The sequence below is a fragment of the Hermetia illucens genome, chromosome 5 (genome assembly GCF_905115235.1).
Source record: "Hermetia illucens chromosome 5, iHerIll2.2.curated.20191125, whole genome shotgun sequence".
Taxonomy (NCBI): Eukaryota; Metazoa; Arthropoda; class Insecta; order Diptera; family Stratiomyidae; genus Hermetia; species Hermetia illucens.
Genome location: NC_051853.1, coordinates 107,671,948 through 107,698,077, shown reverse-complemented (window position 1 = coordinate 107,698,077; position 26,130 = coordinate 107,671,948). Strand labels below are relative to the sequence as shown.

The window sequence follows — 26,130 nt, the reverse complement described above, 5'->3', positions numbered from 1 at the left end:
ACACAGCATGGCGCGGGCCTGTTGTTAGTCTGTTTGAATATAGTTGAAATTTCAAATGCTGAGAGTTCTGTTAAGGAGGTTTCCTATTGCGTTCGTACGTACAGTTCGTCTTATCGATTACGCCTGAATAGTCCGCATTTGAACAATCAATCAGCCGGTAATCGAGTGAAAAGTGATTCGGCCAACCGGCCAGACATTTTTATTGCTGGTGAACATTTTTGATAAATGCTCACACGCAAAATTATCTCAAATTTTCGTTTCAAGGCCTCCCACGGCTGGAGTTGAACTAATGATATTACGGCTTGCCGGTAAATGGTTGGTGCTTCCAGTTCAACTGATGGCCGGGTGTGTTGCGGGCTCATTAAGCATAACAGTGCCGGATTTGGTGGAAATGGTGGAAACTGGGAATCCCCCTGGCATGCAGTGAGCAACAGCACTTCACGTTGAGTCTAAAGGGGGTGTGAATTTTTTTCACCAAATACAGTCATATGGGATATCAAATGCACGGCTACTTTTAGAAGCAGATATTAGTTTTGACATTGGTTGCAAACGGAAAAATCCAAAGAGGGTAAACTATTTCATCTACCCGTTCTCAGAAACTCATCATCATCAACGGCGCAACAACCGGTATCCGGTCTAGGCCTGCCTTAATAAGGAACTCCAGACATCCCGGTTTTGCGCCGAGGTCCACCAATTCTCCAGTTCTCAGAAACTACCCAATCGAAAACTGAAAAAAAATCATGGCAGTTTGTGTACGTGTTGTCTAGGCCTCAAAATACACGCCGTTATGATATTTGCTCAAATACGTTCATCTCAGATTCGCAAAATTTAAGACTTCTACCAAACTTTCCAGTATGCCTCCTATCCTTCATTTTAATAGAAGGCATCATACTGGAAAGTTTGATAGAAACCCTACCATTATTTACAAAATTATAGCAGGGCAAAATTGCCCCTTTTGCATCAAATTACTACTTTACTATCTACTCTACTATCACATCGAATTCAATATCGGGTGCATTGAACATGTATACACTACGAGCTCTGTATAAATGGGATCATCGTGCACCCAGATATTTTTTACATAAAAAATCAACAAAACTTACCTGAAGCGCCGAGCTTTCGGTTTCCGACTTGTTTCATTATTTCTTAAGCGTCTGTTCCATTCAATGATTTTACCATGTTTTTTCCACCGTGGTTGAAAGTAAATATACATTCTCACTAAATGTATATATTTTCTGCAAAAATTACCAAACATTACTATGTATTATGTAACTTTTTACGTACTGATATAAAATAACTTTTTCAATAGTTGGGAATATTTTTGGATGTACAGTTTAAAACAGCATAAACGCAAGAAAGGAAAAGCTGATACGTATTTAGCACATTAAAAGCTTCACATCTATCTCTTTTTGGAAGGGTTTTTCGTTGCAGACCAATGATTATTTGTTTGTGTTTTTATTAAATTCCCGATTACAATACCAGTCTTCCTCAGCACAGCAGAAAAGTCGCATTCGCGATTTCTGTATTAAACTCTTTGAAAGATTGACATGTCGGTTAACGCTTTATTCCCGCAAAGTTGTTATTCGCCCCGTGATCTGCTCGTATGGGGACTGATGGGTAATTAAACTAGAAATAGGCCAATTTCCAGGGATTTACATAAAAGTCAGAAAATGTATACATACGAGTACATAGGTGCGTACGTCCAGAGTTTTAATAAATGAATTCAAGGTGCTTCGTTCGCGTAATGTTCAACATACACATGTCCCAATAAGAAGCTGATTACGTACAGTGAAATACTGAAAACAAATATTGGTTCACGGCAACATGTGGAAAGTATAGTATTTGCTGATTTCAGTTCTGGCTCTTCAACGGTCATACACAAACTGAACGTCTGCATTTGCATAGAATATCTACTCAGTAACTATCGGACGAAATGGATATCAGTGGTATCGTGACTCCTCGCGGGTGGTAAAGAAACCTTTGATGTGTTTTGTGTGAGAAAGTGGGGTGGAATTATACTAAAAATATTTCAATCTTGCATTTTTAGTGCCTGGCGTTGACCTGTTCTGAGGTATTAATATTTTATGAAAAAAATGCTACATTTCTGTGTGCCCAAGTGTTTATTGAATCCTATAGTACAATGAAAGGGGTGTACTACCTCATGTAGGTGGGGTGTAGGATGAGCAAGTAAGGTGTTATAATAGTTATATCCGTTCAAATATGAGATATGTTCAAAATGGGTGCAATGGTTTCTTGAATATCCAAATTTTAATTTGGAACATCAATTTATATTGTGTTCATTGGCCTTGTAGCAAGACCACACTCCTCAGTCCGTATAAACGAAAGGGCTTACATTTAAATTTATGAGTGTGCCGTTTTTCAATCTGGATCTGTCTGGAAATTTAGCCTTTTTGATTTCTATAAATGGAAAAGCGAAGTCTTCTTCTTTTTCTTCAGCCTTTGTCCAGTTCACAAGCGGGGTCGGCTCGTCGTGATCGGTTTCGCCATTTAGCTTTATCGAATGGCTGATCTGGGTGCAATCTCGAGGCTTTTAAATCCCCATCCAGCGTATCAAGCCACCGTTGTTTCGGCATGCCTTTTGGTCATTTACCAACGACTTCGATGTTCAGACCAATCTTGGTAAGTGAATTCTCGTTAGCACGAATTGCGTGAGCCTACCATCGAAGACGCCTCTCTCGCAATTTTTCCACGATCGCAGATATCCTCATTTCGGATGTGATCAAAACGTGTCACGCCACTAGTCTAACGAAATGTAAGAGGCAAGTATAACACTCTTTAAGGTTTATTGCCAAAGTCTTCTCATCGGTTTATTGTCTATCTGCCTATCTGTCTGTTTGTTTGTGATACTCACGTTTTTAAGGAACACAAATTCTATGTCAATAATTTGGTGAAGAAATTGGAACGAATGAATTGAATGTTATTGTCATTAAATTTAAAAGGGAGTCTTTATACACATGAAACGGGAGTGTATATTTTTTTTCCACGGAGTATATCCATTTTTGGTATCAATCGCCATTGGAGCTTTCCGGAGCAAATGTTAGTTTTGGAATTAGTTGTTAAGGTACTAGGGGAGCTAGAAGTATTGATATCTGCTGAAATAAAGTTGATAGTAATTCACTATATTTTTTCATTTTACTTTCACCTCCCTCTTAATTTGACCCTAGAATCATAGACATTTGTGATACTGTAGGCCATGATATGGACCACAATACTGAAGAATTCGGTAGAAATCCTATTACAAATAACGTGACAATATGTTATATATTGTTATATGTTTTTGCGCTTTATGCATAAAATTACTGCATCCTCAGAGATAAAATGTTAGCATTATATTGAAGTGAAAGTCGTATATATGTTCTTCAAGCTATATACAATTGGAACCAACAACCGCAAACAAACAAAAAATCTGGAAAAATTTTCATACCTTGAGCGCCATGTCCATATTGTACTTGCAAAGAAGGCTTAGCTTTACATCTGTAGTAATAAAAGTGCAGTGGAAATCTTGCATTTATTGCATTTGATGTAGTAGCATGGTCTTTCGAAACAGTATTTCAGTTTCTATGAAGAAGTGAATATTTGGGTTCGTTAAATAGACCCCCTCAAGAAACGACCAATTCTTTGAGAAGGGCATCAACGATTTGTTGTAGAGGCATGGCTGGCAATAGTAAATATTTTGATTGATAAAATTTTATATGCATTTTCAGGTAAAGTTAAAACAACTACTCCAATTTAGTGATGGCGAAGCACCCAGTTTTGTTGAAAACAAAACCCTATTAATATCGTCTTTTCGTTTGTCTATCTGCCTGTCGCACGCACTTTGCCCAGAAACAATTATACTGATTGACACCAAATTTGGTGGGAACTTATGGGAGAGGGCTCTCCATATATGCAAAAGGGGGATGTACATTTTTTTTTCATCCAAGTATCGATTAGTACTTCCCAAATCAAATTTTGGTTTTGAAGTCGATTGCGGAACGGGGGAATGAGGGGCTCAGAAAGAGGTCACTTAAATTCAGGATGCTAATTGGCGCAACAATCCAACTGAATCGTGGCCTAAAAGTGTGTTAGGGCACTCCATTCAAGATCGTAACGGAAAACTATAATACACTGTAGGAGGGAATGTGGCCAGCATTGCGCTCGCCCGAGAATATAACTCATTCACAGCCTCAACCGGTATTCGATATCCAATCACGATAACAAATCCTGCTATCAGTGATATTTCAACCGTGACTGTCCGCTATACAGCACAGCGCTCTTAACACTTGAGCCATCCGGGCACTAAAGGATGATGCCTCTATATGGCATCGAGGCTCGGAAATACCCCATACTGATATCTGCTAAAATAAAGCTAATAATATTACATTAATATATTTTTAAAATATACCGCGAACCTTCGTTAGGTCCATCCTAGACTTGCAAAATGCATTAATATAGGCTTTAATACGGAGGAGCCTACTGGGAATTTTAGTGGAAATCCAAAATTAATAAAGATACACTAAGTCAAAGTTGCCCTTTTGCGTCAAATTGGTACTCCGTACAGATAAAATGTCAATATAATATCGAATTGAATATCGGGTAAGTTCAACGTATATACACTCCGAGCTATGTTTAAATGAAACCATCGCATACCCAAATATTATTACATGCAAAATCAACAACATCCTGTATACGTGAAGCGCCAAGCTTCCGGTTTTCCGACATGTTTTTAAGCTTTTGTGTGGAATTCGATTTATTTATTGTCTGCCTGTTTGATAGACCCACTTTTCTCTGAAACAGCTTTACCAGTTGAAACGCAATTTGTGAGTGACAACGAATTTGCGTGAAGTTTAAAGGCGGGGCTTAACATACATGCAAAAGGGGGAATGTAATATTTTTTTGCTTCTAATGCATGTACCCCTCTGGAGTAGCAAATGGAAGGCTAAGTGTAATCTTGCGATGTTTCTAGCGATAAAATTATTTCAAATAATTAAGACTTGCCATTCTTTTCGTTAGTAATATTTATTAATCTTGCATCGTTACATCCGTATTTAGAAAATTAATAAATATTACTAGCGAAAAAATAGGGTCTTTATTATTTCAAATGGATGGCCTCAAAAAATATGAAGAAATTCAGGGTGGTGCATTTATATGAAATCTGGCCCTCAAAATATATCCCATTTCTGTATTTCCTCAAATAAACTTAATAATTGTATATTACCAACATTTTAAAATTTGTGCATATTCGGCTATTCAAACCAAAGTTATTGCATTGCATATTGGTGTCATCATCATCAACGGTGCAAAAATCGGTATTCGGTCTAGGCCTCCCCTAGTAAGGAACTCCAGACACTCCGGTTTTGGGCCGTGGTCCACCAATTCCATATCCCTAAAAGCTGTCTGGCGTCCTGACCTACGCCATCGCTCCATCTTAGGCGGGGTCTGCCTCGTCTTCTTTTTCTACCATAGATATTGCCCTTATAGACTTTCCGGGCTGGAGCATCCTCATCCATACGGATTAAGTGACCCGCCCACCGTAACCTATTGAGCTGGATTTTATCCACAACCGGACGGTCGTGGTATCACTCATAGATTTCGTCGTCATGTAGGAGACCAAAAATTCTTCGGGGGATTTTTCTCTCGAACGCGCCTAAGAGTTCGCAATTTCGCAAATTTCCGAGGAATACATAAGGACTGGCAAGATTATAATTGAACACTAAGAGCTTCGACCCTATGGTGAGACGTTTTGAGCGAAATAGTTTTTGTAAGCTGAATTAGGCTCTGTTGGCTGCCAACAATCGTGCGCGATTTCATCGTCATAACTGTTATTGGTTGTGATTTGCGGCCCTAGATGTCTATCCTATCTTTATTGTTTTCGTTTGGCCAGTGCGATTTGATGTTGTTGGTTCTTTGGTTTTTGGCGCCGACGTTGCCCCCATGTAATTCGTCTTGCCTTCATTGATGTGCAGCCCAAGACCTCGCTGCGCCTGCTCGATCAGGATGAAGATGGGCTGTACACTTTGGGTTATTCACCCCATAACATCAATATCGTCAGCGTAGGCCAGTAGTTAGGTGAACTTGAAGAGGATGGTTGCTTTAGGCCGTGGATTTTGAATGGTTTTGAGAATGATCCTGCTGCTTTTATCTGGCCTCACACATTGGCCAGAGTCAGCCTAGTCAGTCTTATCAATTTCGCCGGGATACCGAATTCTTTCATGGCCGTGTACAGTTTTACCTTGGCAATGCTTGTCATAGGCGACTTTAAAGTCAATGAAAATATGGTACAACTGATGGCCATATTCCAGCAGTTTTTCCATCGCTACTCGCAGAAAGAGAATCTGATCTGTTACTGATTTGTCTGGAGTGAAGCCTCTTTGGCACGATCCAATGATGTTCAGGGCGCATGGGGTCATCCGGCCTAGCAAGATAACGGAGAATATTTTATATATGGTACTCAGGAACGCGATATCTCTGTGCTGTATTGCGTTATATCCCTCTTTATGTATGGAACAGATAATGCCCCGTTGCCAGTCGTCAGGCATTGATTCGCTGTCTCATACTTTGAACATCAGTTGATGAACCGCTTGGTGTAATTGGACACCTCCATATTTAACCAATTCGACTGTAATTCCATCGGCGCCTGGTGACTTATGGTTTTTAATCCTCTGGCTTGCACGGATTGGTTTTTCTATGCTTGGTGGTGGCATCATTTGTCCGTCATCTTCAGTTGGCAACCTCCAACTCGCCGATATTTTGGTTGTTGAGGAGTTCGCCAAAATATTCAACCAATCCCTCCAATATGCCCATTCTGTCGGAAATCAGGTTTCCCTCTGCCTCAACAGAATGAGCATCGAAGTGTGTAAGGCTTCATAATTAAAGTCATAATTAACGAAAATAATTGTCATACGAGGTTAGTAAAGTCGGATATATCATGATGCTATTTTTCCTAGTTCTTTTTTAAGTTTTATGTGGAATCTTAAAATCAATTCAATGAAACGGCTGAGATATGTGGTCTTTGAAACCTTTCACACACGAATGGGATCATTTTATGTTGGGTTTAAGGGTGTGTGTAAATTTTTTTGTAGGTATCGTCATGTGAGCTTTGATACCTGAAAGGGCTCGATTAGTATCTTTCGAAGCTGATCATTTCTGATATTGAATGAAACACAGACGAGCGGGAGCTCAAAATGTTGCTCCAAAAAGTGAAACAGTTTCAAAAAATAAAAAGCGAAAACGGCTTTACGGTTTCGTACCAGGGCAACTCGTCAAACGTTACTGACGAGCTGAGGAGCTCTGCCCTGAAAGCAGCGTGACCGAGACGGTTCGCAAATGTTAAACACTGCATTGTATAATTCGCAGTACACGGCATGACTATCAATTATGTTGAGCGTAAATCCGTCAATACTTTGGGCCAAAGCTTGGCCAGAGCTGAGTTGTTTGAGGATTGAAGGATCCTAAGTCCGCATGCACTTGATGTCGAACCGGATCAAATGGAGAGGAACTTACTCTCTATTTTTTTGCTTCGTTTGGGGTCTGTGGACCAAAAAAAAGAGGGAGTAAATTGCTCCCCATTTGGTCCGGCCCGACATGGAGTTTATGCGGACACAAAAATTACGGAGGACTTTCATCATACTGCCTTGTTCGGAGGACGTGGAAGAATCTAATGGGTCATCTTTTCTCAAGCACCTGGACTACGTTGGTGACATCTGTGTGCTCTCTCACCGAGCCAAATGGCAAGTAGATTTGGACTAAAGATAAACACCAACAAAACCAAGGTTCTTAGTCTGACGAGTCATCGCAATCTCCTTATCTGCATTAATGGGCATTGCATTGTAGATTTCGATCGATCTAGTGAAGATTATTCAGCTATTAGTTATGATTGCCATAAAGGCTATGTGAGGTCCTGCGCTCTGCCGCTCAAAATCAATGGAAGAAAGAACGTTCTGTTCTACAATTATCCGAGTATGTGGTAATCCAGAAGGATTTAGAAAGGGAAATGGACAAGATCAATCAGGCATTTAGGATTCGTTCTAGAATTTTTGCAACAACAGAAAGCATTTAAATAGCACACTCGTGGTGAGTACACTTCTTCGGGATCCTAACCAAGTCTGGTTGGTTTACTCCACTTAAGTAGTTATTGATGCCCGAAATAATTTTGTCTTTGTTTGAAGAGTTGCTGCGGTAGTTTGCCATTTCATCCTTGATGATGATGAACAACCGAAGGAACTGAGGTTATTTACAAACTTCTCCGTGTTGCAGTGTTATATCATCGTTTTCATTTACACACTTACAATAGGAATTTTGAGATTTTTCATCCTCGTCATTCTAGTTATAATCTTTTGATATGCAGGTTGCGAGTAAAAGTTTGACCTGGGGGATTGGGCTGGATTAAGCGGTCATTCACTAAGGGGGGTGTATCTAGCTATTATACTTGAATAAGCTAAATAAGAGTTCATTATCATTAACGGCGCAGAATACTGTTTTTGTAAGCTGAAATATCGGTTATAATTTTCAACCCTATCCTCATTGTTTTCAATTGACCAATGATTTGTGATGAGTTCGTTTTGGTTTTGGTGCTGACGTTGCTTGACTTGTATTTTGTATATCTGGGCTTCCTCCACCCATTATGTCAATATCGTAAGCAAAGGCTGTTAGTTGGGTGGAGTTGTGAGGAAAGTGTTTCTCGCATTTACATCAACATGACTGATTTTCAAGTCTAGGTTAAGCGATACATGGTAGGACATTGCCTTGCCTTAAACCGTTGTTGAAAGTGAAAAGTTTCGGGAGTGGTTCTTGCTGCCTTTATTGAGCCTCGTTCGTTAGTCGGGATCAACCTAGACAATTTGATTAATTTAGTCGGGATACCAAATACTTTCATGGCCGTGTATACTTTTACTATGATTGTGGATGTCGTCGTAAAATATTCTGGAGGCATTGAAATGGACACAGATAAATGGGAGATATTTGAATTATGTTAAAGATATGATCCGGAGAGGGGATGCCGCGGGGAAAGAGCAAGCAGAAAGTGGAATCTATTTTAGTATATTTGAATCGGTGACAGCCATCCGTAAAAGCATCGTTATAATATGTCTAATTTCAGCCATAAAAGGGCAGATGATATTATTATGACTTTACCTAATACAAAACCTTAAAATGACTAAAATTACAATAAGCAGAAAATTTAAGCCATTGAGAAATCATTAAAATATGGTGATTCATTACTCCCAGGAATTTCTTGCAATCACTTGTGACTATAAGATGATGATATAAGCTAAAGATGACCTCATGAAAAATGATAAGGCGGAATGAAGTTATATGTACAATTCCCTACACCGGGCAGAAAACGAAAATTCGGAAATTATTCAAATACAGAAAAAATATACTATTTGAAGATAATGACGAAATCGCCGTATTAAGGTTCACGAGCGTCTATACGTTATCAATAGCAGTTCAGTGTATAACAATTTGGATCAAACTAAATGTCGAAAAAAATGCTTTCTACAGAGGCAGAGGAAGCCATGACTGTACATAACTAGCACAAAATAGGCATTAATTGGCGATACTCATCTATGCTGCTTAACTATGATTTAGGCGACTACAGTTTCGCCCAGGGCAAAGACGACTCAACCGAGGCTGCCTGGACGTCAACTTTCAGTGTAAGCCCGAAAAGAGGAGTCCAGAGACCAAAAAAGTGGTAGAAAAATTCTCTCCAATTCCGCTCTGCCATCGAGTGGAAGGCGGATTCAGGGCTCCCTCAATTCAACCTTCACATATCTTTAGAATCTTTTGTTATTCTAAAAAATATTTTTCGAGGGAATCTAATAAGATATTCCATCACACTTAACATTTATATTTTGTGGGAGCAAGGAGATTAGTTTAAAGATATTTTCCAATTTGCACGATATGCTCTTGCATCTTTTTAATATCAAAATCCTTGTCACTATACCTTCTTCATTTTCATTATAAGCTTTTAAGTTCGATCCCATTTTTATCACGGTTGATGCGTAAATATTACCTCATATACGCTACGCAACGCGACAATAGATTCAGCACAACCACCGCGACAAGGCATGCCTATATTTCATTCCCGCGGCAGCCAGTTAGTTTAGTTTAGTGTGCTGGGGGGAACCGCAGCTCCGAGCACTCAAGCAATTGTTAAGTCCATTGTACTATCCCCGTAAATCGCCTATTCAATTGCTTCCCGCCTACGGTGTTCGCAGGCTTTAGCGAATCTGAGAACATTCTCCAGAGACAGAGAGTGTGCAGATTCTTCATTGAAGAATGCCTTGCCAAGGTGTCTTCGTCTGAGATCTGAGGATGTCCGGCAGCTGCATAAAAAGCGCAGGGTAGTCTCCTCCTCCTCCTCACATTAGCTGCACATATCCGAAACCACTACCCCAATCTTTTCCATATGGTAGTTTAAGAAGCAGTGTCCCGTTAAAAGCCCTACTAGGGTTTTCATGTCCCACTTCTTAAGGGACAACAAAAATGCCGCTCTAGTGGCCCTAGACTCTTTCATAAGGATTTTCGCCTGCCGGCAAGAGTTCAAATGTCTCCACTTGGCTGCGTGAATTGTTGCAATTTCACACTTCAGAGTAGACTTGACAGTAGATGGTCGGATTCAAAGAGCTGGTTCTGGTCTCACCATTGTGGATCCAGACTCTCGGTGATCCAGTCTGTCAGCCTCCTCATTACCAGTAATGTTAGCGTGCCTCGGCACCCACATCAGGAATGTTTCGTTCAGTCGGCCAAGTTTCAGCAGCACCTGATGGCAACTCCACACCAACTGGCTTGATATGTCGTTACCATTTAGTGCTGATAATGCCACCCGACTCTCAGAACAGATTCGAATGATGCGACCTCCCATTTTTGTCGCAGACATTCTTCTGCTGGCAATGAAATAGCATATATCTCCGCCTAGAATATGGTCGTCATTTTTCCCGAGGGGTCGGGCCAGTTCTATAATCGGATTCTCTGAGAACGCTGATCCACCCTCCATGGCTGACCCATCGGTGAAGAATATTAAGTCTGTAATCTGAAAAGACTCATGGTCATTTGTCGACCATTCTTCTCTATCGGTGATTACGACAGTGTATGTCTTTTCAAAGACGAATCTGGAAACCATATGATCGGTGGGCATTAGGGCTACCAGATGTTTGTCAAGAAATTTCCAGATAGACGCATGACCGTCCTTTCCACGCCCCAATGGTATCGAGCCTATATGCGTCGTCGGCTGCTTTCCGTTTCACCTCTAAGTGAATAGGGGCTTAGGATAGCTTCAAGTGCCGCAGTCGGCGTAGTATTCATTGCTCCAATAATACTTGCAACCAAGTCTCTGAATCTGCGTTAGCAGCTTCCTGCTGTTAGCAAAGTTCAGTCTTGGCCGCCAGATGATGCATGCGTACATCAAAATGGGTTTTATTATGGATGTATACATCTAGTATATCCGTTTGGGTGAAAGTCTCCGGGTCGTATCTATCGCATTCTTACAGCACCACTACTTTGGTATCTTGAGTGGACAGCTTTCTTCGAAAGCTTCTCTCATGCTAGTTGTGATCATCTGGGTTGTCTTCTCAATTCCAGCAATGGATTTGATGCGCTTCCCAGGGATCGTGACTCGGGCGCTCAGTTCTATTTTATACATCACCCAATCTGTCTTCCGCGGATTCCGAAATGGAGTGCGTGGAGGTGGATCCATGCCAACTACAAACAACTACATATTTTCATATTTTAGTTTACATCCACCTGGGAGTGTTCACAGTTTCCACCAAATTAGGGGTCAATCGCTGCAACCATCTCAAGAAAAATGCATGTGACAGACAGACAGTTAACCGATTGTAATAAGGTTTTGCTTCACACAAAACCTTAAAAAGCATGCATTTTATCAACCCTGATTTCAATATCAAATGCAACCCTATGTATAACAATAACAACAACCAAAATAAAAAACAAGTCGGGAAACCGGACGCTGGCCGCTTCAGGTATGATAGGTTTTGTTTCCTTCTTGTATGAGTATATTTGAGTGTAAAACTATCCCATTTGTACGTAGCCCGTTAAGAATATGCATTTAGCATGTCAGATTTAGTACTTCGGGTTGTAAATTTACACGGTGAAGACAACTTTGAGCTACTGTAACTTTGATTTTGGTCAAACTTGCTTCATATTATATTCTATACTACTACCAACTTTTATAATTCTGAGGTAAACTTAAGGGGCGTTTTACTCAATTTTCCCAAAAATATGGTAATATACTATTATTAACTTAATTTGCATAGATATCGAAATGGAGAGTATTTTGAGGCCTAGGCACCATATAGAGGCAGCTTCTTTTTTTCAGAGTTTTCGGTTGGGTAGTTTCTGGGAAAGGGTCCGTTAAAAAAATCATCATTTTCCACCCCTCCCACTCCCCGCCTTTTTAACAAATCTCAAAACTAAGACCAGTTTCGAAAAGTACTAATTAAGACCTTTCATTTGGTACCCCACATGACTATATTAAGTGAAAAAAATTGTTACATCCCCCTTTTACATGTATGGGGACCCCCACTAAATCTCAACGTAGAGAGATCACTGCATCTCTGGGGGTCCACAGGTCCCACCTTCTCACCAAATTTCGTGTCAATCGGTATAGCCGTTTCCGAGAAAAGTCCCTGTGACAGACAGATAGAGAGATGAACGGCTCAGAGAGCAATAGGTAGGATCGATCAAGGGCAAAAGGATCATGCCTATAGCGAAGCTCGTAAGAACCTCAAACTCTCCATCCAGCGGAGTAAGAGGGAATGTTTCAAGGAGATCTGTTTGGAAGCGGACATAAATCCGTGGAGTAACGCCTATAAAATAGTGACAGGGTGATTCAGAGGGCGATCATCTCCGCAGATCACGTGCCCTATGCTCTTGTTGAAAATAATCCAGAGGTTATTTCCCTAGCAAGAGCGGGGTACTAACACCTTCCAGCGCCCCTTGAATGTGACGCCGATTCCACCAGTCACCAGGGACGAGCTGCTAGAGATCTCCAGTCGAATAGGCGACAGGAAAGCCCTGGGTCTGGACGGCATACCGAATAAGGCCCTCAAACTTGCCGTCAAATGTAGACCGGATATGTTCGCGGAGCTGTTTGAAACGTGCATATCCGAGGGTATCTTTCCAGCACCAGGGGAACTGTCCTCCTATAGACCCATATGTCTTCTAGACACTATGGGAACAATGTTGGAGCGGGTTATTTATAATAGACTACTCCCAGTCGTCGAGAGCCAAGGAGGCCTTTCATATAGGCAGTATGGATTCCGTAAAGCCAGATCAACCATTGATGCCATCAAAATGGTTACTGGCTTGGCCGAAAATGCAATTCACGGAAGGGGTTGTACCACCAAATATTGTGTGGTGGTGACCCAGGATGTGAGGAATGCATTCAACTCGGCCAATTGGAACCTATACGAAAGTCTCTGGCGACGATTGGGGTTCCTACCTACCTAGCCGCTATTATAGATAGTTATTTGCATGAGCGAACACTGTCGTATAATACCGATGATGGACTTGTTTGCACTGATGAAGGGAACAAGTGGTTCCCGAAATATCGGTATTTGCAAGAATAAATACCCACACCAACGAAAAAGAAACAACAAGTTTTATTATTTCAATTAATTAATCTCACTGGTGGCAGTGGAATTTGTATCGTGATTTGACGTCGGATACCAGTCGACTCAGCTGTGAATGAGTACCTGAGTCAAATCAGGGTAATAATCTCGGGCGAGCGCAATGCTGACCACATTGCCTCCTAGTGTACCGTTAAGGTCTTGAATGAAGTGCTCTAACACACTTCAAGGTCCTGATCCAATATGGATTGTTGCGCCAACGATTATTATTATTATTATTATTATTATTAATCGTTGGAAACACCGCATAATTTCACTCTGAGTATCATCACTTTCAAGCTGGCCATCAAATACTTGGGGGTGATGGTATACGGAAAACTCAATTTTAAGCAGCACATAGAGCATACTTGTAAAAAAGCATACACCACAAGTATGGCTCTCGCAAGGATGATGCCGAATGTAGGAGGACCGCGGCATACTTGCAGGCTGCTCATAGCCAGGGTGGTAAGTTCTATCATGCTATATGCAGTCCCAGTTTGGGGAAACGCGCTGCAGGTTTTAGGCAATGCATATAAACTGAGTACGGTTTGCAGAAGAACAGCCTTAAGAGTGTGTTCTACCTTCAGGACCGTCCCAGACGATGCAGCGTTCGTCATCTCGGGAATGATGCCAATTGACATCCTGGTAACCGAAATGATGAACATTTATAACACCACATCCATCTCTCCCTTATCACAGGTGAAAAAAGCCGAAAGAGAGAGATCCATATGTAGATGGCAACAGCGATGAGACCAGTCAGAAAGGGGTCGTTGGACTTACAAGTTGATCCCTTCCATCAGGGAGTGGCTGAAGAGAAAGCATGGGGAGATCAATTAAAATCTCACCCAGTTTTCCACCGGCCATGGAGGATACCGTCAATACTTGTACATGTTTAAATTGGACACCGGACCTTATTGTCCAAACTGCGACGGGGTCCCAGAGGATCCAGCGCACGTATTCTTCCAATGTCCTAAGTTAGTGGAAGAAAGAAGGAACCAAGAGGAAACTCTAGGTGAAGTGCTATCACCGGAAAATTTTGTCGGGAGAGTGGTAGCTTGCCAGGAAGACTAGGATGCGATCAATTCCATGATCGCTGTAATCCAGGAGAAACTGCGAAAATCAAAAGAAATGAGGAAGGCGCGTTTACGAACCCCGCAGAAAAACGGAAGGTGCAAGCTAACTCCAAAGTAAGCTAACTCCACCTCGTGATGTAATACTTAAAGGTGGTTCCACGGGGGTGATTTTAGTGGGTAAAAATCCTACACTCTGGCCAGAGTCTTTTGAAGATTTCCACCTGCTTAAAAAAAAAGACAGACAGACATTGAACCGATTTCAATAAGGTTTTGTTTTGCAAACAAAACCTTAAAAAAACACAAATCAATATGTTATTTCATTTCTGAGATATCACAATTTTTAAAATAATACTAATTGCGCTCTGAGTGTGGAAAGTGTCCTTAAAGAATATATGTGCAAAAGAAGCAAGTACAGGAGGTTGTGAACGAAATGTCTTCCTTTTCCAAGATATTTCTAATGTGAAACAGTCCTTTTTTGCGTATTTCGCTTATTAATTATACAAAATTCAATTTGTTAGTCGGGATAGCTTTACAATAAATGTTTGAAGTCATCAGTTAACAATACGCTCGTATGAAGAGGCTCATTGTCTTCAGAACGCAGCCATTCAACTGTAAGTTTCACGCCATCAAAGAATTCCATTTCAAATTCAATTCATTCCTAATAAATCAATGGCGTTCATCGTTTCTCATGTCCTTGAAAAGATTGCGTTTTGTTGAACTGTGTATGTGTTAGCAAGCACCGCCAAGCCCAGAAATTTGATTATATATTGAAAAGGAATTGCATAATTCAGGACTAAATTTTCTTTTTACTGGACCCTCCGAAGAACAAAAAGGTTACGCTTTATTGTTTCAGATGAGTACTTAAACGACCTTCAAGCGGTTTCAAGTGAAAAAAAAAGTAATAATTGGCACAAACGCTGGAAAAGCACTCAAAGAATTGTATACAGAGCGCACAATTTCAAGGGAAGCAAAGTACGGTGGTATGTGTGAACTAAATGTCCGAATAAGGCTTCCCGTTGTGCAATTTTATATTTATTCCATTCTCCTTCAAGGCTAAATTGAATCTTGGAGGGACGGAACAACATTGCTTAGCGTTGAAATACGATTTGCTTTGGATACTAAATCAAAAGCGTCCTTGCTATTGTCGTTCTCGGTCTCGGTCTTACTTCCATATTCTGTTAGGAGGGCTTGAAATCATGGTTGAACTATATCAGAGTTACCGTTTAGAGTACACATTCTCTAATTTATCTTTTCTGAATTGTTCTTTAATGTATGAAAATTGAGAGAGAGAGAGAGTAATAAATAAATAAATATATTTGCCATTAATTTGAACAAGGGAATCGGCATCTCAACGCTTCAGGCAGACACGATTTTGGGATTTTTTATCTAAGAATATTTGGGTGCTCAATGGTCCCATTTGTATTACATTTTTCCACTCTTTGGCCTCAAAAAACAAGCTCATATTTGTGCATTATTTTAGAGAATTGTATTGCATATAATGATTTAACTTCTTTTGGGTTATATTAATACACTCTTGAAATATAATAAAACAAGTCGGGAAACCGGAAGCTAGACGCTTCAGGTATGAAAGGTTTTGTTTATTTCTTTTATAAAGAGATTTGGGTGTGCATTTGTCCCATTAGCATGTAGCGCGTAAAATATGCACATATTATGTGAAAATAGCCACTTTCAAGTGATATTGACATTCATAGTCTCGAATTTGCAGAGAAGCGACAGTTTTGACTTAGTATTACTTTGTTAGTAATAGTGCGATTTTCACCAAATTTGGCAGGATCATGCTCTATACTGTAGCCTATATTGTTTTTGTTATTCTAGGGTGAACTTAAGGGGGGTTTTCCTGTCAATTACTAAAAATTATAATAATGTACTATTATTAACTTTATTTAAACAGGTATCGGTATGGAGGGTATTTCGGAGCCTAGGCACCATATAGTGACAGCCCCCTGATTTTTTTCAGATTTTTCGGTTGGGTAGTTTCTGAGAATGGGTTCGTTAAAAAAATGACCACTTTCAACCCCCCGCACCCCCCACCTTTTCAACAAATGTCAAAACTAGGACCGGCTTCGAAAAGTACTAACCGAGACCTTTAATTTGATACCCCACATGACTATATTTGATGAAAAAAAAATTTACACCCTCCCTTTGCATGTATTGGGACCCCCCCCCCCCTTAAATTCGACGTAAAAGGATGTAACTCACTATATGCGTGAGCGTTCACAGTTCCCACCTTTCTACCAAATTTGGTGCCAATCGCTACCACCGTCTCCGAGAAAAATGCGTGTGACGGACAGACAGACAGACAGACAGACGGACAGACAGACAGACAGTAAACCGATTTTAATAAGGTTTTGTTTTACAAACAAAACCTTAAAAATGTTTGTCACTTTTGTAATACAAGTCGGGAAACCGGAAGCTAGACGTTTCAGGTATAATAAGTTTTGTATTTCCCTATGTAAGGAACCTCGAATACATGACAGTTCCGTGTGCACATAGTTAAAAATTCAATTGCTCTCTACTTTTTTGAAAGCCATTTACTTCAATAATTTGAACTGGAAAGCACTATCTTAATAATAGTCAACCTCATACGCTTTACACTAGGAGTTTAATATTATTAGCAAATGCGTAGGAGTTAACCTACAACAGATACAAACAAGTAGGGAAACCGGAAGCTAAACGCTTCAGGTATAAAAGGTTCTATCTTTCCCTATGTAAGAAATAATGGGTGTATGAGAGCTCCGCGTGCCCATAGCTAAATATTCAACTGTGTGCTATCTTTTAAAAATCCATTTACACAAAAAAAAAATGATCTGGAAAGCACTGTATTGATAATAGTCAACCTAGGCTCCACACTAAGAGTTAAATATTATTAAAAAATGTGACGACGACAAGTCGGGAAACCGGAAGCTTGGTGCTTCAGGTATCAAAGGTTTTGTTTCTCTATATGAGGAGCATAACGCACTTCACCATTGGCTCGAGATATTTAAATCGCTCAGTTCTGGCAATGGCAGTAACCTGCCCAGAACTGAGCGGTTTAAATATCTCGGGTCAATGCTACCAGCCAATGGAGAACTGCGTAATGAAATTGCTTCACGCGTTAACGCAATCTGGATGAAGTGGCATTCCACAACTGATGTTCTTTGTGATCGACGCATCAGCGCACGTCTCAAATCTAAAATTTACTGCAATGTCGTTTGTCTGCCGTTCTCTATGGATCTGAGTGATGGCCGACTATAAAAGGCAATGAACGGCGTCTTGCGGTAATGGAGACGAAGATGTTGCATTGCACTGGTGGCGTGACTCGTTTTGATCACGTCCGAACTGCGAATATCCGCGATCGATATGGGGTTGCACCGATCGTGGAAAAACTGTGAGAGAGGCGTTTTCGAAGTACTAATACCTTTCATTTGATACACTGCGCTACTACATCCGGTGAACATTTTTTTTTAAATTCCCCTTTGTATGTATGGGGAGCCTCCCTTTAAACTCCACATAAATTAATGTCACTCGTTGTATGCGTGGGATTTCATAGTTCCCATCTATCCACCAAATTTCGTTTGGATCGGTTTAGCCGTTTTGGAGAAAAGTGCGTGTGACAGACAGACAGACAGATAGTGAATCGATTTTAATAAGGTTTTGTTTTAGACAAAAACACAAATTGGTCACGAAACCTTACCAGAGGTATACTGGTACCATAGGAACCGGGATAACTCCTGGACTCTAATACTTCGGTTGAACTCCCGTTGTATGTGAGTACAGTTCGGTTATTTGCGGTAGGCCCCCTCTTCTTCTTTTTCTTCAGCCTTTGTCCCGTTCACAAGCGGGGTCGGCTCGATCCGATCATCATGTTTGTAACGACATTCTATGCATTTTCTTGGTCGACCTGTCGCGGGGCCTGTCACCAAGAGAGATCAGGTAGGATTTAGCATAGTAGAATAATTCCAACTATACTCTATTTATCTCTTTCCCTGATCTCAGCATTTTATTTTTGTTTTTTTTTTTGCGGTAGGCCCCCTAGTGGGAGTTTTATGGGGGTTGTGGTTATGCTCAAGCGAGAAGAGATCTTCGGGCCTCGGCGTGGTGTTGCGTTTCAACACGGGTACCGTACTCCTTAGTTCGGTAGAGATTTAGGTATGTCTTGTATCCACCAGTATGAATGCAAAGCCATGCATTTGGTATAGACTGGTACCGTTGTTGCTTGTCTCAGCGGGGCTCTGATTGTGGTCACAAAATCAATCCGTGTCTTAAGAAGACCGTAGGATTAAGTCTCCACGATAGGTACCTACGTTAAACACTCAAGGGCTTAACTGTATGGCTTAGGATGCGATAAATTCCCACGAAATTGATAAGTTTGAACTGCTATAACTTTGACACTAATAACCGCATTGCCATGAAACTTGGCATGGATGAACATAAGAGTGTTTTTCAATCAATTTCGAAAAGTTGGTAATATACTATTAGTAAGTTTACTTTAGCAGATATTGGAATGGGACATATTTCCAGGCTTAGATTTCATATAAGTGTTTCACACAAAACCTTAAAAAGGACTGGAGATAAACTTCAAACTGCACGTAAATTTATGTCATTCACTGTATGCGTGGGATTTCATAGTTCCCATGTGTTTTGTTTGTAAAACATGGTGGCAAATTGATCTTGCCAGTGGAACAACATATACCAGACATTACTTACTGAAACTTCAAAGCGTCACAATGTTAGCACAATGTAACCGTTGAAACAATGAGAACATTTCAATACATTTTGTAATCGTTGTCTTCGTTGTAATTGACTGCTGCTCTATTGGGGTCTATTCTAAATCTCAATCGAGACTTTTGTGATTGTTCAGCTTCACGTCGTATGTCCTGCTCCTCCGGTTTTGCAGCAGCTCTGAAAGTAAACACTTTTGCTTGTAAATTTGTAATGACACAATGTGATTGGCGATGGTCAGGAAACCATCTTGAGTGGTCGAAGATGACCAAAGATGGCGAAATTGTGTGAAGGTCTGCTTGCAAATATTGACGCTCCATCGAAGTGCTAATTGCGTCCGCATCGGGTCCTGAAAAATAGACAAACAGTGGGACTCGCGCGAGCCTACCGAAATAACATCACGCGAGCTAAGCTGGAAATTCAAAAAAAAATAAAAATAATGACTCGATCGCGCGTGTGGAGCCGTAAAACTCCCGACTCAAGTGCCGCGATCGAAAAGGAAGATCCACGACGGATCACATCAATATTCCCCCTGGCTCAGATGTATGGCATCCTCAGGTTATTATCATATATTGGAGGATGCCTCATAATAAGAAGAATTTTGCGGAGTCAAAGAGGAGGAAAATAGGAAGTCCTCAAATTAAAGAAATTAGCTGGAATTTATTTCAAAATATATACTAAATCATAAACATAAAAAATAACAAAAGATACGATAACCAATAATCAACCAAAATACCTCAACGAGAGCTCTGTTTGATAAAATTTTTCAATAGTGTTATTTGTTTCTTCATCTCATAATTAACCAGAACGTTGCTTTTCGTTCGTTAGGAATTCCAAGTAAAAATTAACAAGTTGGAAACCGCAAGTTTGGCGCTTCAAATATGAGAGGTTTTGCTTGTTTCTTACGTAAGTATATTTGAGTGCAGAACTATCCCATTTGTACGTCAAGTGTCAAGTGTGCTGTTGATATTTAGTATTTTGCGCTGGAGTAAATTTACACGGAAAAGAGCTAATGTAACTTCACCGGTAATTGTACGATTTTTAAAAATAAAACCTTAAAAAAGAAGGGAAAATGCGTTATAGTTCACATTCAACACATCATTGCAAAACTTATCCGACACCATCCCTTGATGCGCTCCTTCTACTTCACATCCTGCTGACGTCGTCTCGCCTGGAACACATCCTGTCGAAGTTCTGGCCAGCGAAAAGTTTCGAAAACAGCAGGGGAAAGCTTCGTTGAGTTTACCGGTTGCTAGATTTTTAGATAATTTAGATAAATAGTAGGAATCATAATTGACAGATGTGCGAGGAACGAAATAAATATAAAATCAAATCAAAAACTTCTACTTCATTTTTTCAAGAAAAACTAGGACTCCTCCTAAGGAAACGTTTTACTAGAAAAACACGAAAATTTTATATTTACTGTTAGTAAAGACACGGTATTATTTAGCCCTTGCCGTTATACTCCGAAAAGAAAATTAATCACTTTCTTGGCGATTTCGCCGAATATCACCAAAGGATCCAAAGGGCCCACATTAGGTCAGGCGCACTTCTGTATAACAACTTCATAAAATGTTTTTTCGAAAGAAAATCTGTTCAGGATGATTAACGCAAGGGGTAGCACTGAATGAGTCCAAATATTATACGTAACGTTATCGCACAATACTTTTCTTTGAACTAATATTGTAAAAAATGAAAAAATTAAAATCAACTCGTTTCCAATTCACTACAATTTTTCTTATGTTGCGACAATTCAATCAAAAACTTCACACTGACAAACAACAAAACTATAAATCGCGAAAAAAGTAATCTTCTTCTCCAGCCACGGTAATAGAGCTCCTCTCACTTCCAAAGACAGACGATCCCCTCTGTCCAGCTGATCAGCTATTTATTCAGTCAGCCGGTCCCGGTCCCGCTTATCTTGATTGCGCTGAACACGGCCTTGAACTTTATAATCGAAGTCGGTTCAACGACAACAACAACTGCATCCTATTTCATTGTATTATGCGTCATGCAAATTCTCACCAACAATGATCAATCCTTTGCTTACATCCAATAATATGTAATATGAGCAAATTTATGAGGGTCAACGAATAATGAGCCCGGCCAATTTTCACTTACACCATTGAAAATTATTAAAAAATAAATTTTGGGATTGGACCTGGTTTTCGAAAACTAACCAACCGAAAAATCTGAAGGAAAATCACGAAGCTGTCTCTATACGGTAGCATACTTTAAAATACCTTCCATATCCATATTTACTCAAATTAAGCCAATAATATTTTTGAATGTGGACGGCGCGATGGTTGAGGGGTAGAACGCCAGCATCCTTGCCCTGGGTTCGAATCCTAGTTGTTATGGGTGTCCGTGTTTGTGTTGTGTTTGTTTCGCTGCTGCTTATCACTTGCATAGCGTTATTATTTCCAAGTTATCACAGTCTCGGCGGATGCCGGATTTTACCTAACACTAGCACTAAGTGCCAAGCATTTAGGCTCGGACGATCCTATCTATTTAAAAGATAAAGAGTCGCTAGTGGTGGTGCCCGTTGGTAGGTTAATGGGAGAATCCGTCGAGAACTCTCCGCAACATCGAGGACGTACGCAGAATGGTGTACTTCTAGACTAGACTGTGTGAGAGTCCAAGGACATCAAAAAAACCCTTGAGGGATTTTGGTGCAATACCTGTAGCTAGATAATATGGGAACTACATGAACTTTCTCAAGACGCCAAATTTCTTTCATTCCCGAACCAGTGACTCATAGATCACAGTTCAATGTTGCTATTATGGGGGATAGCAATATCAATAATATACGCGAAGCGACCTGTTTTGTCAACTAACAGCACGTCGGGCTTGTTGTGTGGTATATGGCGATCAGTTAGATCGTTATAATTATAGATCATAGATCAGTTAGATGTCGGTCTAATACATGCTGTAAGGAGCACTGTCAAGTACTGCTTGCATCTCATATCGGAAAACTGGACATGTTCCCGTGATTAGTTCATGCTTTTATGCAAGGTTTTGACGAATCACCTTACATACAGCATTATGTCTATTCGGGTATTGCACTGGTGTCATTACAGTGCAACTAGAAATGAGATGGTCCAACATCTCTAACGCCGGATGGCTTGAATTCGACACTTGTCTAATCCAAATTCCATCCGAATATCACGGCTAACCATGTCCACTATTCGCCATAGACTTCTAAGGCGGTCGTGAGTACCATCATACAACTTAATGTCATCTAAGTACACCAAAGTTGTCAGCTCGCACTTAGGTCATATTCTCATATTCTATTGCAAAACCATGTTCTCTAACTTCATTCGGTGCCATGCAGAACCAAAAGGGACTCAACGAATCCCCCTGGAAGATGCCTGTTCGTATATGGATATTGCCTTATGCCTTAACCTGCTTTGCACAATTGCCGGACACTGGCTTAGAACGTGTATTGAGGTTTCGGTCTACTCCGACCAGAACCTGCAGGCAGTGTCCGTACATATCCCTAGCTTCTCTAGGTGATAATTTAGTTCAGTGAAAATTTTCACTATGATTCGGATGTCCTTTGTGCGCTTCGGTTTGCATTCCCCAATAAGCATCCTGGATTGCTCTATTCCTGTTAGATTCGCTCAGTATAGTTCCCTGAGCCATTCCTCTTCATTTTTGAATGTCATAGCCATGAACCCGTTTCCGATTCCAGAGAAGGGTTCTGGTCCGTGTACGCTGCTCTCTTCTTGACCTCTTGTGTGCTGCCTCACTGCCTTCTAACCCAACATGGCCTGCCAGAGTATCCAGACGTTGTGCGACATTGTGCGAGTCGAGCGTATTTAGTCTCTCAAGGCATTCCCATACCAGTTTAGAATTCACCTGGTTAGACCTAAGTACCTTGATCGCCGCTTGGCTGTCAGTCAGAATAGCAATGTTCTGCCCCCTGTAGTTACTTTGGAGATTAAAAGAGGCACATCTGTCGATCGCATATATTTCCACCTGGAATATGATAGTGTGATTACCCATTAGCTCTAAGTATATTTTCCATGGACCAATGACCCCGGCATCCACTCCCTCTGTTGTGAGGGATCCGTCAGTGTACCAAGTAATCAGTTGTTGGTTTAAGCCATATGTTACAACCACGTACCCCGTATAGGAAACACTATGTTGCTGGGAAATCGACTAAAAAGTGCTAGGATGGGAAAGCTCCTTTAGTTCGCAGTGTATATGTACTTAATATGTCATACTATTCATTTTAACGTGATACTTACATTCTATGTACATATGGTGTTTTTTTGGTAGCCGCAAACTTTAATTTTGTCAGCAATGGCAGGTTTTTCACCAAACAATACATATGATACTCCATATTATAGCCTATTTTACAGCAACGTTTTATAATTCTAGAAAAAAATAGGGGGCCTTCTAGTCGGTTTTCGAAAATTTCATTTTATTTGAGCAGATTCCGTCATGGAGAGTGTTTTGTCGTCGTACAGGTGATCTCCCTCTGATAATGATATGATGATATAACTTCTACTAAATACGTGTTTCTGATGCTGGATAATTAAAAACCAATCCTTCACGTGCTGGTAAGGCCAACATAGTAGTGACACCGTCATACCGAAACAATAATTTATTTGGAGCCTTCTTAATGAGTGGCTTTATGTACAATTCATTCGGGGTTACCACTTTCTTAGTTTTTGTCTCTCTGTAATAAAAAGTGTATCACCAATATGTATTAACAATACAATTTTTCCTTCTTTGCAGGTAAGTTCTGATAACTTTTGGACATACTTAAGGCTATTATTTAGTCTTCAGAGAAGTATTCTTCCGTAGATTCTGTATACACTAATGCAGATAAATTTAAGATGATCAGAGGAAAACCCGATTATTATGCATAACATAAATGGTATATCAAAGTATTTTTTATTTTCAATTGAAATAATTTATCTCTTTTAGGCAATGATTAAATTTCGGTCTGTCAAACTCTAGTTGGATCAACACGAATCCTATGAATAGGAAAGATCGTTCTAGCTGTCAGATAAAGACACTATTCAGTTTTAAGTGCTCTTTTGAGCCGTAGAATTAATTAAATTTCGGATAGTTTAAAATTTTTGCATCATATATAGGATTACATCAGACAGTCTGCTTTGTGGAATACATGCAATAGGAGTTGCATAATTACGATAATTGAAATTTTGCACTGCACAGCAATTATAGTAGTAAAACTTCTCTTGCAGTACTACTTTTATTTCCAAAATCAAATTGTTGCTGGAAAATTATTTTCCACTCCTGCGCAATCAACTGTAAACAGTCTTTGATAAAAGGGAAGCTAAAGTTACAGTAATAACGCCTCTACCGTATCCGAAGATTCATTTTGTTAAAATTAATTGTAATTAAAGTACTGCTTAGTGTAATGGAGGGACGCGCACAGCGAGGGTCCGATGGGCCTGCCGCGTCTTTATTGTCAACTGACACCTCCACAAGCCAATGCTACGACGCGAGTTTCTGTGGAAGACGCTGCGATACCGAATTCTGCGGGGCCCTAATTTGACCACGGCAGCCCACACCCACAAATGTTCGTGCGAGCGAAAAAGAGAAACCAACGACGCACCCCGAAGCGGACGCTTGATGCGCAGACCTAAAAGAACACAAATAACTCGCGAAAAGAGTAGAAATCCCGCGATGAAAAATTCCGCAAACACTATCGACGGCGTCTCTTGCGGCGGTTTAACTTTTAATATTATTCCAATAATTTCGTATTCAATTATAAATTAAAACGAATTTTTGAAGTTTAAAGCTATTCCTTAACTGCTAAATAGATGCAGCGATGTCGTCGAAGTCAGCCGGTTGACAAAGACGACCCCTACCACTGCCTGAGTTGGATGGAGTCGGCCGGACAGCTCCAGCGATCGGTTGCGTTCCGGTTCGGGTTGGCGTGAATACGGGCGGCAGTTGCAGGTGATTCGATTCACCGGGGTGGAGGCTGGAACTTGATATCCTTGCCGCGCCTATTCCTGCCCTTGCTGCGTGGCTCTGCCTGCCGTTTCCTTCCTGTCAGATGTCCGCCGGTAGCACTTAGAGAGCTCAGGTCGTGGGCGTGATGTAGCGCAGCTTTTACTCGCTCCGCTCGGGCGAGTTCCTCGAGGTCGCCAATTTAATGAGCACTTCTAACTTTTAAAGTAAATCCCTTTTCCGGTTAAATTTAATGGAAATTCCTTTTCTGGGTAAATTCTTTCTTTCAAAATTGTTTCTCCATATCAAGATTAAGCATGAATGCAATTATTACAATAGTGCAGTTACTTTTAATTACGAAAATCCTTATCAAACTAACTTCTGGGATACCTGGGCCCTTCGAGTATAAAGGTTTTGTGCTCATATTATGTGAAAAACTTTCTATACACGATTTTTCATTCGTGCATTAAATGAATTAAATCCGCTGGTAACTAGGTACACACATGCCTATTATATTGGTTACTACTCGAAAGCTTTATTAGCACATACATATACATACACATGTCTACTTCGAGTAATTGACACTGATATGCAAATAACAAAAGAAAAACCAAAGAAGGAAAACTGAAATGACCCTGCCGTTCATACAAGTTCACTTGGCTCATGCCAAATCTGGATAGGTTCTGAGAACGACACCTGTTTTAATCTTTGGGGCACACATTTTGAGCCTTATCGCCCCTATGTTTCACCCAATATCAGAAATGAGATCAGTTTAG

At 40.4% G+C, this 26,130-nt stretch overlaps 1 protein-coding gene and 1 long non-coding RNA gene across 4 annotated transcripts in view; one reads left to right on the top strand and one right to left on the bottom strand.

Annotated features, from left to right (window-relative positions):
• Positions 1-26,130, top strand: part of LOC119658490 (diacylglycerol lipase-alpha) — a 208,284-nt gene that overhangs the window by 85,394 nt on the left and 96,760 nt on the right. Inside the window, exon 1 of one of the 2 annotated variants that reach the window (XM_038065950.1) lies at positions 1,933-2,071. The exons of the other annotated variant lie outside the window; for it this stretch is intronic. The gene's annotated coding sequence lies outside the window, so the exon portion shown is untranslated. Of the gene's footprint in view, positions 1-1,932; positions 2,072-26,130 lie in introns of those variants that run through there. 2 annotated transcript variants of the gene reach the window in all.
• Positions 20,085-21,167, bottom strand: LOC119658494. Of its 2 annotated transcripts, none has more exons than XR_005250236.1 (3): positions 20,844-21,167; positions 20,531-20,672; positions 20,085-20,474 (listed from the first exon to the last, which is right to left on the bottom strand). It is a non-coding gene; the product is annotated as an uncharacterized LOC119658494 (long non-coding RNA). The 2 variants fall into 2 exon arrangements; XR_005250235.1 differs by having other exon boundaries at positions 20,542-20,672.